This window comes from Ricinus communis, chromosome 7 (assembly GCF_019578655.1).
Source record: "Ricinus communis isolate WT05 ecotype wild-type chromosome 7, ASM1957865v1, whole genome shotgun sequence".
Lineage (NCBI taxonomy): Eukaryota > Viridiplantae > Streptophyta > Magnoliopsida > Malpighiales > Euphorbiaceae > Ricinus > Ricinus communis.
In genome coordinates, this window is record NC_063262.1 from 24214643 (window position 1) to 24230568 (window position 15926).

A 15926-nucleotide genomic window follows, 5' to 3' on the forward strand; every position below is an offset into this window, starting at 1 on the left:
TTAAAAATATATAAAATTTATAATTATGAATTTTAGTTAAGTATAATATAAAATATATTTTTAAAATAAATAAATTTAATCAAAATAAAACTATTCATTAATTTATCAAAAAGAGAGAATATCAATAACTAAAATGCAACATTTTATTTTAATAAATAAAGTTTAACAAAATTTATAAGTAAAAAAATAAATCTTCAACTCTTTGATATCAAATTTTAATATTTTTATTTAATTACGAGCTTTCTTATAAGTTTACTATTTTATGGTCTTCATAAGATAAATTTTTCATTACTATACTAATTTAAAATAAATTATTTTAGCATTTAACAATATTAATAATCAATTTTATTCACTTTAAGTTTTATCACAGTTCAATTCTAAATATTTAGACATTTAAAATATTTTTATTTAAAACAATATTATCAAATTAATTTATAATTTATTTTAAATTATTATAATAGAATAAGTACTTATAGTTATACATCTTTATTTTTATTATTATTTTGATAGACATTAGAAATAAACTATACTAAAAATAAAAAATTTACTCTAATTTAAAAAATAATTATAATACTTAATAAAAAATTTAAGAACTAAATTATAATTTAATTTATTAATTTCATTTTAGAAAATAATATCTAATTTAGTAAAAGCATAAAAGAAATAAGAATATAATAAAATCAATATAAGAGGCAATCTATTTACAAAATAAAAAGCGGAGAATAAACATCTAATAATAAATAAATAAATAAGGGAAGACTGTGTTTAAGAGACATAGGAGGTAGGGGACCTCCAAATACTTTTTATATAGTACTCACAGTCACAGGCGTGGTTTGCTGTGGAGTGGTGAGGAACACCAGAATCCCTCTGTGTACTCCTTTTGCACTTAATTTACATCAAATCAACAATATGTGTTCACATCTTTTATCTCCTTTTAGGTATATATCAATTTTTTTATATTATCAGTACTAATAAAAAATATTTTTAGTAAAATTCATATTTTTAGATAATTTAATATTTTATTAAATATTTTTTTATCATATTAAATTATTAGAATATATATTTTTATATTTAATCAAATTTAAAATATAATTTCTTAGATAAAATCTTAATATAATTATCATCATCATAATGTATTATTAAATGTTATATTGCTGTAAAATCATAATTTAGTGATATTTATATTGGATATATAAAAAATTATATAAAAAATAAAAACACAATACATGTTTAAAAAATACTAAATCTATAAAACACATGAGATTTTTTAAATGTAAAAACATCAAATTTACTAAGTTTTAAATTCTACTTTACTTTAAAAATATTTCAATTCCAAAACTATAGCCAGAAGTGAGTCTAATGTCAATTGATAGATATATAATCAGACTTATTATTTGAGATGAATTATATAAATTGTGTTAAAATACTATATGATATTTATTATCATAAATTATAAATAATTAATCAGTATTTTAATTAATTTATAATTTTATATACCCTTTTGATTTAGATTATTATTACATCCATATCATAATATTTAATTATTTACATAAATTTCCTATTAAATAATTTATATAAATTAAAATTATGTTAAAGAGATTTCATAAAAATAAATAAAAGTCTGTAAAAATAAATTTTATTTTATTTTACTTGTCAATAACTAGTTATTTCAATTATATTAATAAAATATTATTAATATAAAAAATAATATTAATTTATTATAAATTTATTAGGTATTATATACACACAATAATATATTTTAAGATATATCTAATTTTCTTACCTTATATAGAGGGAAAATCTTTTGTCAGACAGATGTGATCATATCATGACAAAGATTTTTTATTTTTCTTTTAAGAAATCACGACAAAGATTTTAAATCATCTTTGATGCAAAAGACTCCGATGTGACTTACTTATATGCATGTAAAAGTTTTTATTTTTTCTCTTTTCTTTAAAATAAATTTCATTATTATTTCTTAAAATATAATAAATATTTTAAAATTTTATATATAAAATAAAATTTTATGCAATCATATATTTAAAATTAAATAAAATTTATAATTATAGAGAGATTATAATTTAATAGAGGTTTGAATATTACATTTTTTTCTTTAGAAATAATACTTAATCTTGTTGGCAAAATAATAAAAATTAGATAAAATATATAAATATATTGTCATATTTTATAAATAAGATTGATAAGACAAAACGATACTATAACAAGACAAAACATAGCATAACATATATTTTTTAAAGTTACATATATAAATATTATATAGAGATAAATATTTTATCTCAAAACGGAATTTAAGAAATTTATAATTTATTGCAATAAAAAATTTATCTTATTTATATTAGCTTAAATTGGGATCATAATTTTTTTATTACTACCCAGAAATTATTATAATTGAAAAGAAAGAGAACCAAGAAATTAAGATTATTTATAAGAAGATAAATAAAATAATTCACCTTTTTCTTTTGTTTCTTTTTTTAATGTTCTTATTGGTGCTTCCATTGTAGATTTAATTGTGACCCATCTAATATAGGTATATTTTAAAGTTGAGATAAACACAGCTTGTGACTTATTATTTATTATTTAACTAATAAATATTATTTTTCATTCTGTTATATTTTTTAAAACATTTATTTAATCTATTCTTTCTAATTATTATTGTTTATTATTTAATTGATGAATTCTACTTGTTATTCTATTATATTTTTACAAGTTCTAATTGTTTAACTTATTATTTTTTCATTAATTATGAATTTAAAACAATTAATTTAAGAAAACTCATTTACAAAATGTAACAAACATTGAATAAAAATAAAAAAAAAATTAAGGAACATATATTCGATACTCATAATTTTCAATAACCAATATCTATGTATTATTTAATTTTCAATACCTAATACTGATGTATTATCAATCTTAATTGAAGAAAATAAAAATATTATGATGATATGAAAAAATATCTCTCTTTCCTGAGATTTTTTTTTTTTTAATTTAAGCTATAAATAAATGCATTAATTTTAAAATTTTAAAATTTATTAAATCATCATAAATAAATTATTGCTCCCATTAATATAGTTTTTACGATTCTTATATTATTTATCACTTAGTTTGCAGTTTGATAATATAAAATATGAATAATTGTATATATTATTTAACTATTTAATAATAAATTTTGATAATAGTAATCATATGATTATTAATTTGATTTTAATTTTAAACATGCTATAATATTCATATAAAAAATTAAAAAATAATGTAATTGATTATTTGACTTATATTTAAAATATAAAATTAATTATATTTGAAAAACAATATGATTAGAATAAAAATAATCAAATAAAAATAAAAACTATCGAATTTGATTATTATATCCATGATTTATTCTTTAATGATTAAGTTTTTTTCTTGAAATGCAGAACCCGATCAAATGATACATCAAAAAATAAAAGGTTGGACTCTTAAAATGAGAAATTAAATGTCAATCTTCTATTTAGTTATTTCACGCCTTACTCTGTCTAACATTCAATAATTAATTTTATTTATTTTTCTTTAGCTCCTATTAGTATAATTTTTATGATTTTTAGATTACCTATCACTTGATTTTCAGTTTGGTAATATGAAATCCTGATGGTAATATAGTTATCAATTTTATTATACTTCCGAACATGCTATAATAATTATGTAATAGAAACAAAATGTAAAATTTAGTTTTAATTAATTAGTTGACTTATGTTAAAACTATTTTTAAAAAATATTTTTAAAACAATATGTTTAGAATTTTTATACTTAAAAAGAAGATTGGATATTATAAAGATATTTAAAAAAATTATGAAAATTAATATACTTATTATTGAGATTTAATATACCATGATGCAATATGAGAATTTCTTTCTCGCTAAATTAATACAATATAATCTAATTTTATATTTAAAAATAATTACTTCTATTAAGTATAGATGGTTAGTCACAATCCTTTTAGTGTGTTCAAAGTTAAAATCTATATACGTAATATTAATGCTATTGTATAATTTATTTTATTTATTTATTAAATGTAATAAAGATAATCATTCTTCAAGCATAAATAAGTAATAATATACTTTTTTAATATATTATGATTTGATAAAAATTTAGCCACAATAATTTTAATACGTAATTAATATTTAATTTTTTAGAATAATTATTAATTGAAGTAATAATTTTAATATTTTTTATGTTGATATTAAAATCTTTTAACTAATATAACAGAATTTTTATCAATATATGAAAGTTTTTATTTAATATATAATTATTTGATAAAAAATAATTTATTAAAAATTATTTTATCGATATTAAAATAATACTAACCACAAAATATGCTGATAAAATTGCTAGTTATATATTAAACTTTAACAATTTGAGCCATTAGTGTACTATCTTTTAATATCTTGATATAAATATATTATATCTTACATTATTATCATGGTTTATACAATTATTATAAAGTCCCCATCTTAAACAAAATAACATATATAATAGAAATAGAAACCTAGATGAAAAACTATGTTAAAAATTTTAAAAACTGAATATCTAACCTACGGTAAGTCATGCTTATATTATATTTTTTTTAAATAATTTCAAAAATTGAAATGAAAAAGTAAAAGAGAAAACAGGATTCGGCTTCTTCTTTTTTACTCAAAACCAGGTGCCATGTGTCCGTAAGCTTCATCTTTTGACTCAAATTTAAGTGGCGTTCTAGTGGCAACAACAACAGTAACACAAGGCAATGGTGTTAGGCAATTTTGCGACTGACGACACGGCTATAAGGTGGTGCTGCAAGGAGGTTGAAAAGGGGAAGAAAAATAAAGAAGAGTCAGAGAAAAAGAAAATTTGACAAGAAACATAAAGGAAAGGTAGAGTATAGAAAGAAAAACAAAAGTGGCAAATTATATTTATGAATAATAGAACATGATTTGATTAGTTGATTTAGGTTTTTTTTTAAGATAAAATAAGAAAATATCCTACCAAACGATGAAAATTTATTAAAATTTAATATGTCTATAAAAATTTAAATGAATCATTCACTACTACAGGTTGATTTTTAGACCATAGGTCCCAACCTTGTACTAAGTTGTTGGATAATAATTTATACAAGCTCGAGCTTTAAAAATTGTATCAAAACGACCTATCGGTCTGAGTATGGAACTAAATAATCTAAGGAGCTAAGTAGTTATATCATGAAAAGTCGATAGAAGCCACCTCTAGAATTCTTACGAGTTATTTTTAGAATCCATGACTCGCTTAGAGAGCTACAATTCTGAGCAATAAAATAAATAAAAAAATATTATAACAAAGTATTAGAACTATACTCCTTTATCATCACAAATAAAATATATGTGAAATAAAATCAGAAATTGAATCTATTTAGTTTGAAAAATACAAGTAATGAATCTATTTACTAAAAAAGTTATAATTTGATTTATTTGACCTAAAATACAAGTTGAAGGGCTAAATTACCCTTTATCCTAAAATTAAAACAAAAGGAAGTAGAAGACAAAGCTTAATACTTAATCCAATAGCGATATAAGAAGGAAGAAGGGTCAATTTGTCCTTTAAACTTTGCCATGGGAGAAGTTCACTCAAAATGACCTCTTCGTCCAAATAAACCCTTCACTTCTAGTTTTTGACTCATTTTAACCCAATGAATGAATTCCATATATGGATTATGGGGAACATAATTAACCAAGTAGTAGACTCGTGGAAACATTTGTTGTTTCATATTTTGGACATAAAATAATATATTATTGCTAGTATATATTTGTGCACCAAAGTCCATGATCTAAAAGAACATCTTAGCAAACATCTTGTTCTCCAAACTCTTACTTTATTAAAAACTTAAATTAATTTATCTATTTCTTTATTAAAATATAAAAATTGACTCAATTATATATATCTAAAGAGAACATACTATTTCATCGATATTTTTGTTTCAGAATAAAATAATTAACAATTTCAAAATAAGGGAAGCTACATCTTCCATTGTCATATGGGCGAATAAACATCGCTATCAACATCTCAATTAAAATTACATTTTCTAAAGGAACTATAAAATTAAATTTTAAGATTGAAACTCTAGAAAAAAAATCAAAATAAATATATAATTCCAATTAATTTTTTTATTTAGTGAATAAGTGATTCTAATCAATTAGGTGAAAGTAAGAATAACTACATGCTGAATAAAAGGTATTCAAATCCAAACACATTTAAAATATATTAGTTATAACTCGTCTCAAATTTGTTTAAAAATTTAATTTCATACATACATGGTCCAAATCTTGTCAATATTACCAATATATTATTTTATTCATCCAAACTTATTATATATTATATTTATAAATTTTAAAAATATTTGCCGGGTAAATTACCTATTAAAAGTCTATTTATATAAACTAAATTTGGATAACTAATAGATACCCACTTAATAAAGTTACTTAATATAAAAATGTTAATAAAAATAACAATTAATCTTGTTCTCCAAACTCTTACTTTATTAAAAACTTAAATTAATTTATCTATTTCTTTATTAAAATATAAAAATTGACTCAATTATAATTAATGCAAAAAAATTATTATAATGAGACAAAAATACTAATTAGATAAACGAAAATTCTATAAGATTTAATTAATTAAATAAAAATTAAAAATATAAGTAAAAAATTAATAATAAATAGATACCTCCTAAATGGGAAAATAAAATCTAAATTCATCAAAAATATTAAAAATTAAAACTATGTTCATTCGAATCTGATTATAGTTTTAATAGAAAATATTCCATTAGGATGGAATAGAATGGAATGCTAAAGAAAACCCGATACCTCGGCATCTCTAAGTAGAATAAGATGTAAAAGGGGAAAACACTGCCGTACATTGAGGGGTCATTCTCCAACAGACAAAAGAAACTAAAAAAAAAGGAAAGGTTATCTTTGAAAGGAAGAAGCCATGGACAATTGGACATGGAGTCCAAAAGGCTACCAAGTACACAGTGTCTAAAAAGGATAGATAGTGTCTGTCTGGTCTCCATTATCATTATCCAACATTTTTTTTAAGAAAAAACAGAAGCTTACATGTCTCTACATCGGGCCTATCAAACTGCTTTTTCTCTGCCATTCATCTGCCCAGTTTTACTCTCTTTTTCCCTTTTGTGTTTGCGGAATGGGGCTGCCTGGCTGGCTTCTGGGCTGCAGTCTATAGAATTATTACAGAGCTTGGTCATTTAAAAGAAGGACCAGTGTCTTTGAGCATGCGATGCAGGTGAAGTAGACTTGTTTCGACTTTGGGTTTGGTTTTTTTGGGTCAGTAGTTATGACATCAATGTGGCTCTTTTTAATTTTGTATTTCTTATGCTATTGTTAGGGTTTGATCTGACGGTTAAAATTGTTTATGATTTTGTTGTTCTAAAAGTAACTATTGGTGTTTAATTGGTAACAAGTGAGCTGCAATGCAATTAACATGTGAACTTCTCAATTACAACATATTTTTTCTGTAACGAATTTATTATACATTATATAGTTTGTTTATGTTAAATATAATTACAATACAATTAAATTAAATTAAAAATGTTTATTCTTGGACAAGTTTGATAATATTTTAAGAGTTTAAAAATCAAACTGAATTTTTATATTCTTATATTAGTCATTGACTAGTTGACTAAGGATAGATAGAATGGAAAGGGAACATAGTTTAGAATTTAAAAGAAAATTAAAATTGAGTAGAGAAAAATAATAATACACTTTCTTGTTATGGACTAATTTAGTGTATTTTTGTCAAAATAAAAACTGAAATTTTTTTAGGTATAAATAATAGGAAAATTTCTGCAAATACAGGAAATGGAGTACTTTTTATAAAAAATACTGTGTATCAAAATTTATTATAAAAATACTAAAATTTTTGCAAATAATATCAAAAATACCTAAAATTTTGAAATTAATATAAAAAATATCTGATTTTCTGAAACAAAGCAGAAAATTTTAAAAGGAAGGAATAAATCAACACAATTTCACTAGATCGAATAAAAGACAAATAGATTGATGAAACTTTACTTTTAGAATCGATTTTAAAGCTAAAATCGACAACTATATTAAAAAAATAATAATAATAACAGTTTCAAATCTTTAAAGTAAAATTATAAATCTCACAAAATTGCTTTGTTTTCTTCAAATTTTAATTTATTTTGGTCGATTTTTAACCAATATTGTCGACACATTTACAGGAATTTCGAATATGATTAATCAATCTGAGTTAATTTCAAAAGATTAAATCTTAAAAGAAAGATGAAAAAACAAACCTATAAATATTGTTGATATGTTATTAAAAAAATAAAAAATAAATAAAAAATATCAATTTATCGTAAAAATAAATAAAAAAGGAACATAATTGAAGGTAAACTATAACATAACCAAAAATAAATAAGAAAATAAATACTTTGAAATTAAAATGTTGATTTGTTGTAAAAAAACCAAACATAAACCAATTTGTTGTGAAAATAAATTAAAAATATTAAATTATTATAAAAATAAACCAAAAAATAACATACTTAAAGGTAAATTATAACATAACAAAAAAAAAATCAAAATTTGTATATTTCATAATAAAAATATCAATTTGTAGCAAAAAATAAACCAAATATAACATACATATTGCATCCAATATGATATATGACACATCAAATTATTCCATCATCTAATGCAAATGATATAATAAAATAACACACGACATACGTGCAAAATGCCACGCTAAAAACACTTAAAAAAATGTTACACATACATGCATGCAAAAGAAAATATTCTTTCTCAAAATTTGTGTCTTTTACCATTCTCCATTTTTTGATTCATTCTTCAATTTTTTTTTTTTTCGTTCTTTTCTTTAATGATACCTTTATTTTATTTTTTTCTTCAAAAATAAAAGTCCATTCTCCATTTTGGCTTGAAAGATGACTCATTCCACAATTTTTTTTCACATGAAGAATTCACACATAAGAAAAATATTCTTTCTCCTTTTTCTCTTTGCTGCGTACTACCAATCACTAACAAACTGAATTTTTCTTTTTTTTTCTTAATATATTTTGATTTATTCAATTTTCTTTTTTATTTCTATTAAATAATTTTTCTAACTACTTTATTATAAAATTATTTATTATAACTATTGTTAATCTTTTCAATACTATATTTAAAAAATATTTACTAATTAAAAAAAAAACTATTTAAATTCAATAAAAAACACTCAAAAGGTCTTGCAAAAAAAAATCTTTTTATTAAGTTTTTTGAATAAATCTTTTTCTAATAAAAAAATCTAATAATTAATTATCAATTTTCTAGTTAATATATTTACATTCACTTTTTTATCATTTGAAGCTTTTTTAGGGACATTAGAACATGTTAGAAGGTAACCCATTAAAAAAAAAAAAAAAAAAGGAACGTATAGAAAAAAACAGGGAATAATATTAAAGAAAACTATTTGAGAGGGCTTAAAAGGGGAAAGCCCAAATAGTAACATTACATAAGGGAATAATTATTGGGCTTAACCTATTGCAGCTATGATGATTTTATTCTAAAGTCCACTTGCGATGATGATATTTTGTTTTTTTTTTTTTTTTAATACATATTCTTCCAACTAAACTTATTTCAGATGATGATGGCCTTTGAATTTGATTTTGAGGAGGAGGAAGAATGGAAGACTCCTCTGTTGTAAAACGTCTACTTTTTCATTCTACAAAATGATGGTAACTCTAATCGCATGTTTTAGATTGGTATCTTCAATTTTCTTATTTGCGATTTACATTTGTCCCAATTTCTCCATCCCAGTGATGGGTTCCTTCCAAGAATGCAAATACTTGGGGGAAGTCGTGGGGTGGTGTGTGTTTTATTATCTTTGGCATACGGGTTAGCAGTTCTTTGATTGGAGCTTTTGTGCTGATTTCCTTCAGGTGCCTGCAAGGTTTCTGTGGTTTCTTTCAGTCTCCCTCCCCTCTGGCTATAGTTCTTCCAAGGTACAAACATAAATCCCCAATCAATGAAATCTGAACTTGGTAAAGGAAGAGGAGAGTATCTGATTGTGCAAGTAATGTGCAGACAGGAGCTTGGCCTAGTCCTAATCCGTAATAATGCCACAAAGCCATTCTACATTTATTTCTCATGTCAAATCATCTATTAATTATTCATCTTCCTATTTGTTTCTGCTCTTTTCTGATGTATTACGTCAACCGTTCAAACAAATTAATACCTTAGAAGGAAAATAAATAAACATTTAACCAAAAAATCTGAAATAGAATGGTTGTTATGCGTTGAGCAGGCCGGCTCAATAATATTTGTAGTTCTAGGGAGGTAGGGGTTAATATTTAATGGAACTTTAATAATATAAATACCGTAAAAAAATTTTATAGTGATATTCTGTACAGATATATAAAATTTCGATTTTAGTCTGGACCAATTATAAATAAGAACAAATATTATATTGTAATAAGTAATAAAATCTTTTAAGTCTATTTTTTTTAATCTTATTTTTATAATATGATAAGATATTAACGTATTTTATCTTTGGTTATTATCATTTGACCATTAAAATTAAATATTGAGTCAAAATAAAAATTCAGTATTCAAGCCTCTATTAATTTATAATTTTCTTATAATTATAAAAGAGATTTACTGTATAAAATATAAAAATTTATTTGTTTTACTTTTTGAAATACAAAATCACTAAATAAATTAAAAATTAAAATATCTAATTTCTTTCTCGCGACATGGTTCAATGCAAATAAAGTTACTAATTTTATTTTGAAAATCTTTTTCCCGTGGAAGCTATGGTAAGGGGAATGATTAAGAGTTTGTTGTGTTGTCTTAGAATGTTGGCATTCAAGTTACAAGGTGTAAAGCAAATGAGAGAAAAATAATGGTGTTTGTATTAATCATAAGGAGTATTATTTTGGCAATTAACTGACTCTATGGTTGTTGGTTCTATATAGTGTTACTCGATCGCTTTACCAATAGGTAATTTCTCTATGCTGGATAAAGTTTTAAGTTCGAAGGTTCATATAGGCTATAAACTTTGGGAGCGGAACTAAATATGTCCTTTTGATTTTTTTGGACCATTTTAATCTAAAACTTACTATTTTTAGTTCAATTTAACCCTTTTTTTAAGAAAGTGAATTATACTTTTTATATATTAAGAAAGTTTTTTTAATAAAAAAAATAAATATTAATTTTTAAAATTAAATTTAATAAATAATTAATTAACTATTAATAATAACATTAAAAAATTATGAGTTCTTAATAAATATTAACTATTTTTTAGTTTTTTTTTTAAATTTTTTTTAAACTCTCTCATTTAGGAATAAACTGAGCTAAAAAAATCATAATTTTGAATTAAAATGGCCCCAAAAGATATAAAAGAACTATTTGGCCATATCCACAAAATTTAGAAATTATTTATATATTTTTTTTCTTGCTTAGTCTTAGTCCTCCCGTCCTCATTCTGAATTTTTGTTTCTTTTTTTTTCTGGACGATCACTAACATTCTATTGGAGTCTGTTTTTGATTTTTTTTTTAAATAATTCATGTTCCACAAATTAAATAAATGCTATTTGTTTTCTTAAGTTTTGCAAGTCATAGGTTTCAGGAAAAAAAAACAGTTTTGCAAGTCATATTCACATACTTCATCTTTTTATATAATTTCCATTTTGTTTTAGATCCTCTAATTGATTTTTGTTAATAAACCATGTTTAAATTTTAGAAATTGATATATATTTTACATTTTTTTTATTCATAAACAAATTAAATAAATTTCGTCTCTATCTTTGATATTCAATTTAATAATAACATAATATTGTGGTCGAATTTTATATATTATATTTTATTTTTCAATTCAATAAAAAAGTAAAAGAAATAGTATTAGAAAAAGTCTAAGATTTCCTCAAGTGCAACTAGAATTATTTTTTATTTTTTAAAAATTGGTTGGATAGTGACGGCCGGCTCTGTTGTCCCGACGTCTACTTTATATATACTATGATAGTTATTATATTTATATTTATATATAAATTAATATCAATAAGAAATATATAACACATCTGCTCTATTAATTATTTAGTTTATGTTAGAGCCTATAATAATTTAAATGAAAATTTAATTATATAATTATTATATAAAGTATATAATAAATTTAGCCATGAAATATATAAATAAAATATATATAATTTTTATTAAACTTCACGTTTTATTAAATTTCATGCAAAACGTAAATATCAAACTAGTTTCTTCTATTTTTAAACAAATTAATTATATTTCATCTTTGTTTTTAATATTCAGTTTACCAATAACATAATGTTGTTGTCGAATTTTATATATTAGGTTTTGTTTTTCAATACAATAAAAAAGTTAAGAAAATAGTATTAGAAAAAGTCTAAGGTTTCTTTCATATGTAAACATCGTCTTTTCTTTCTTCTTATATTTATTGACATTTTATCACTTTGTCAATATTTTCAAAAATTTCATTACTATATAAGTTAATTATATTAACTTTTTTATCTAATAATTATATAGTAATTATAGCATATCGAATAAAACTTTTATAATTAATAAAATATTATTTTAAAGATTTAATGTAATTACATGCTTAGGGCGCAAACTCTATTAACACTTTGCTATTAATTGTAGTCACACCATTTGTTGAAGCTCATATGAGGACATCCCTAATGGTATCACTTGCGTAAGGCTATTTGAACATATAAGAGTACAAACTTTTATTAAGTTTAACGACTCTTTATGTTTTGTTATTTATTTTACTTTTGTTTTTTAAGTATTAATTATTTTAAATTTTTTTCTTTTTAACTTTTATTAATAGAAAAATAGAATTAAAAATACTAATGAATAAAATTTATAGAAATCTAATGTGTATTTATTAATTAAAATATATAGTAAAAAGCCAAATAACTTTTTATTTTATATTTTAAATATAAAATAAGAATTATAAAAATTAATTAATTAAATAAAAAATCTATAATGCATTTATTAAATATAAAATAGAGAATAAAGTTTGGCTCTCCATATGTAGAGAATCAAATCAATTTTATATTTTATATTTACAAAATAAAAAGTGTATTGTAATATTATTTTATTATATGATTCATTAAAATAAAGAGTTTGACATATGTAAAGAGTGTATTAAAAATATTTATAGTATTATTTTATAAAATAACTCTTTAATATAAATAATTTGACATTTATAAAAAATACATTAAAAATAGTTTCAAAATTGTATTTATAAATTTTTAACCTATCTAAACAAGAGCTTTTTATTCTGATTAATTAGGTGATTATAAGTTCATCCACTGGCCCACTTATTTTTCTGAACCTTTATTGTATAATCATTTATCGAAACTTATATTTATATATAGATAAATTCTATTCTAAGTTCTAACTATATTATAATATTTCTTTATCAAAATTATTATATATTCAAAATAACATGGAAGGATCAAAATAAAATACAACTCAACAGCTATTTCTTTACCTATATTATATATATATATATATATATATATATTTTCTTTTCAAATAATTTTGTTCCTTTATTTGCTCTTTTTGGTTCGAACATGTGAACCCAAGAAAATCTAATAGAATAATCATTACTTTAGTCCGTCGGTTAAGGCGGTGATGCTGGAGCCATTCCCTACACAATCCACGTCAATGAATATTCACCATCCAACGGCTACTGTTGCACCGAACCATACCTCTCCTTATCTAAGCCGTTGCTTTAAATCCTCCCAGTCTCACATCGTACGTCCTGCGCGTGTGATTATAATAATAATAGGTCAAAACCCATGGTGTCATCTACGCGCTTACAACGCTTTCTCTAGCCCCGACCCCCACTCGCCTCATCATTCCTCATGCTCAAATTTCATTGGCTATTTCAAGTGGGTCCAAGTGGTTAATACGTGGCTGAGTACTACTGGTTTGTCTTCCAGAACTGTGTGACAATCTGTAATTTAGTTTCTTTTCTCTCTAGATTTATTGTCCCTGTACATTCTGTGTCCGTCAAATTGAATCGTGGTTCTATCAAGGGGATGGAGAGTAAATACTAATTAAACATAATGAAATTTATATAAATGCCCCCATTAGTTAATGAGAATTACAACATTACAACCTTTTGGACATTCTTGCAAAAATCGTGTCCAACTACCTCATCCTCCTCTACTCTACGTGCCGCCGTGACTGTGATATGTGATGGCAAGAGTCGTGCTAATGAAGTTAGCATCATTTTATATTTCCAAAAACAAAATAAAACACTGACTTTTCTGTGCATAATTAATTTCTAATATATGCATATTATATTATTATAAATTTTTAAAATTTATTTTTTTGATATGTTGTTTATTGTGATATATATAATTTTTATTTTGATATATATACTTATTACTTACATATAAAATTTAATATGTAATTTTACAATTTATCTTTATTAATTTATTTATTAATAAGTTATAAATTAATTTTAATTTTAAGAATTAGCTTATTAATAATAAATCAGTTTTCTAATTAGATAATGATTCTTTTAAAAATATATATAATTATATTTTAATATTTATTAATTAAGAAATAAGTTTTCCAATTAAATAATTTTGATTTTAGAAACTCATATTTTAAATATTATATTTACTAATAAATTAATTTTATAATATATATATATATATATATATATATATATATATATATATATATATATACTAATTTCCGAGATCTAAAATTTTTTCGACACGTGTACTTTACTTTTAACACATAAAATTTTTATTTTGACATGTGAACTATTTTTGACACATGGAATTCAAGCTTATGTGTAATTTTATAGGTTTTTCTATTAATTTATTAATTAATAAGTTATGTTCCTAATTAAATACTAACTCTAATTCTAAACAATTAGCTACTAATTATATTTTAATATTATATTAACTAATAAATAGTTTTCTAATAAGATAATGATGCTAGTTCTATTCTAAAAAATAGCATATTAATTATATTATAATATTATATTAACTAATAATTTTATTTTTAATTAGATAATAATTCTAATTCTAGAAGATAACATTTTAAATTATATTTTAATATTATATTCAACAATAAATTAATTCTTTAATTATATAATAATAATTAACTTTAAAAATAGTAATATAAATTATAGTATTAAGTTATTTAATACTAAAATTAATTAATAAATATTTTTAAAATAAATTTTATATTATTATATTAATAAAATTTCTAAATTTTGAAAAAAATTTAAAAATTAGAACTTTAATAAATTGTATCTATCAACTTAATTTTATAATTAAAATAATAATAATAGTCGTGTAACGCACGAGTAAACGACTAGTTATATAATAATTTCTAATTTTAAAAATAGTAATACCAATTATATTGATGTATTAATTCATATAATATTAAAATTGATTAATAAATCATTCTATAATAGCTTTTATATTAGTATACTAAAATTTATTTAAAATATTAAAAAAGTCTAAAAGAAAAATTAAAAATATATAATTTACTATTATTGTTAAAATGTGATGAATAAATATCAAATATTAAAAGTTTTATTAAATTTTATTTATAAACTTGATTTTATAATTATATAATAATAACGGTCGTTCAGTATACGGATAACGACTGATGAATAATTAAATTTAAATGAAATAATAATATGATTAATCTACCATACATTATTTGTGTGACAATAATTGTTTATTTCACATTAACAATACCGATATTAAAAAATTGATTAACATAGACATTGTCTTTTATATATTTTAGAAGAAAGAATTCAAATAAAATGAATCACATCACGAATCGTATCATTTAATATTTTCACGCAATGCTCCTTTCACCTATATAAAG

General features: G+C 21.6%; 1 long non-coding RNA gene across 1 annotated transcript; it reads left to right on the plus strand.

Moving 5' to 3' along the window:
- Positions 1-9415: 9415 nt before the first annotated feature.
- Positions 9416-10314, plus strand: LOC125370682. The gene is made up of 2 exons (XR_007216727.1): positions 9416-9769; positions 9974-10314. It is a non-coding gene; the product is annotated as an uncharacterized LOC125370682 (long non-coding RNA).
- Positions 10315-15926: the final 5612 nt, after the last annotated feature.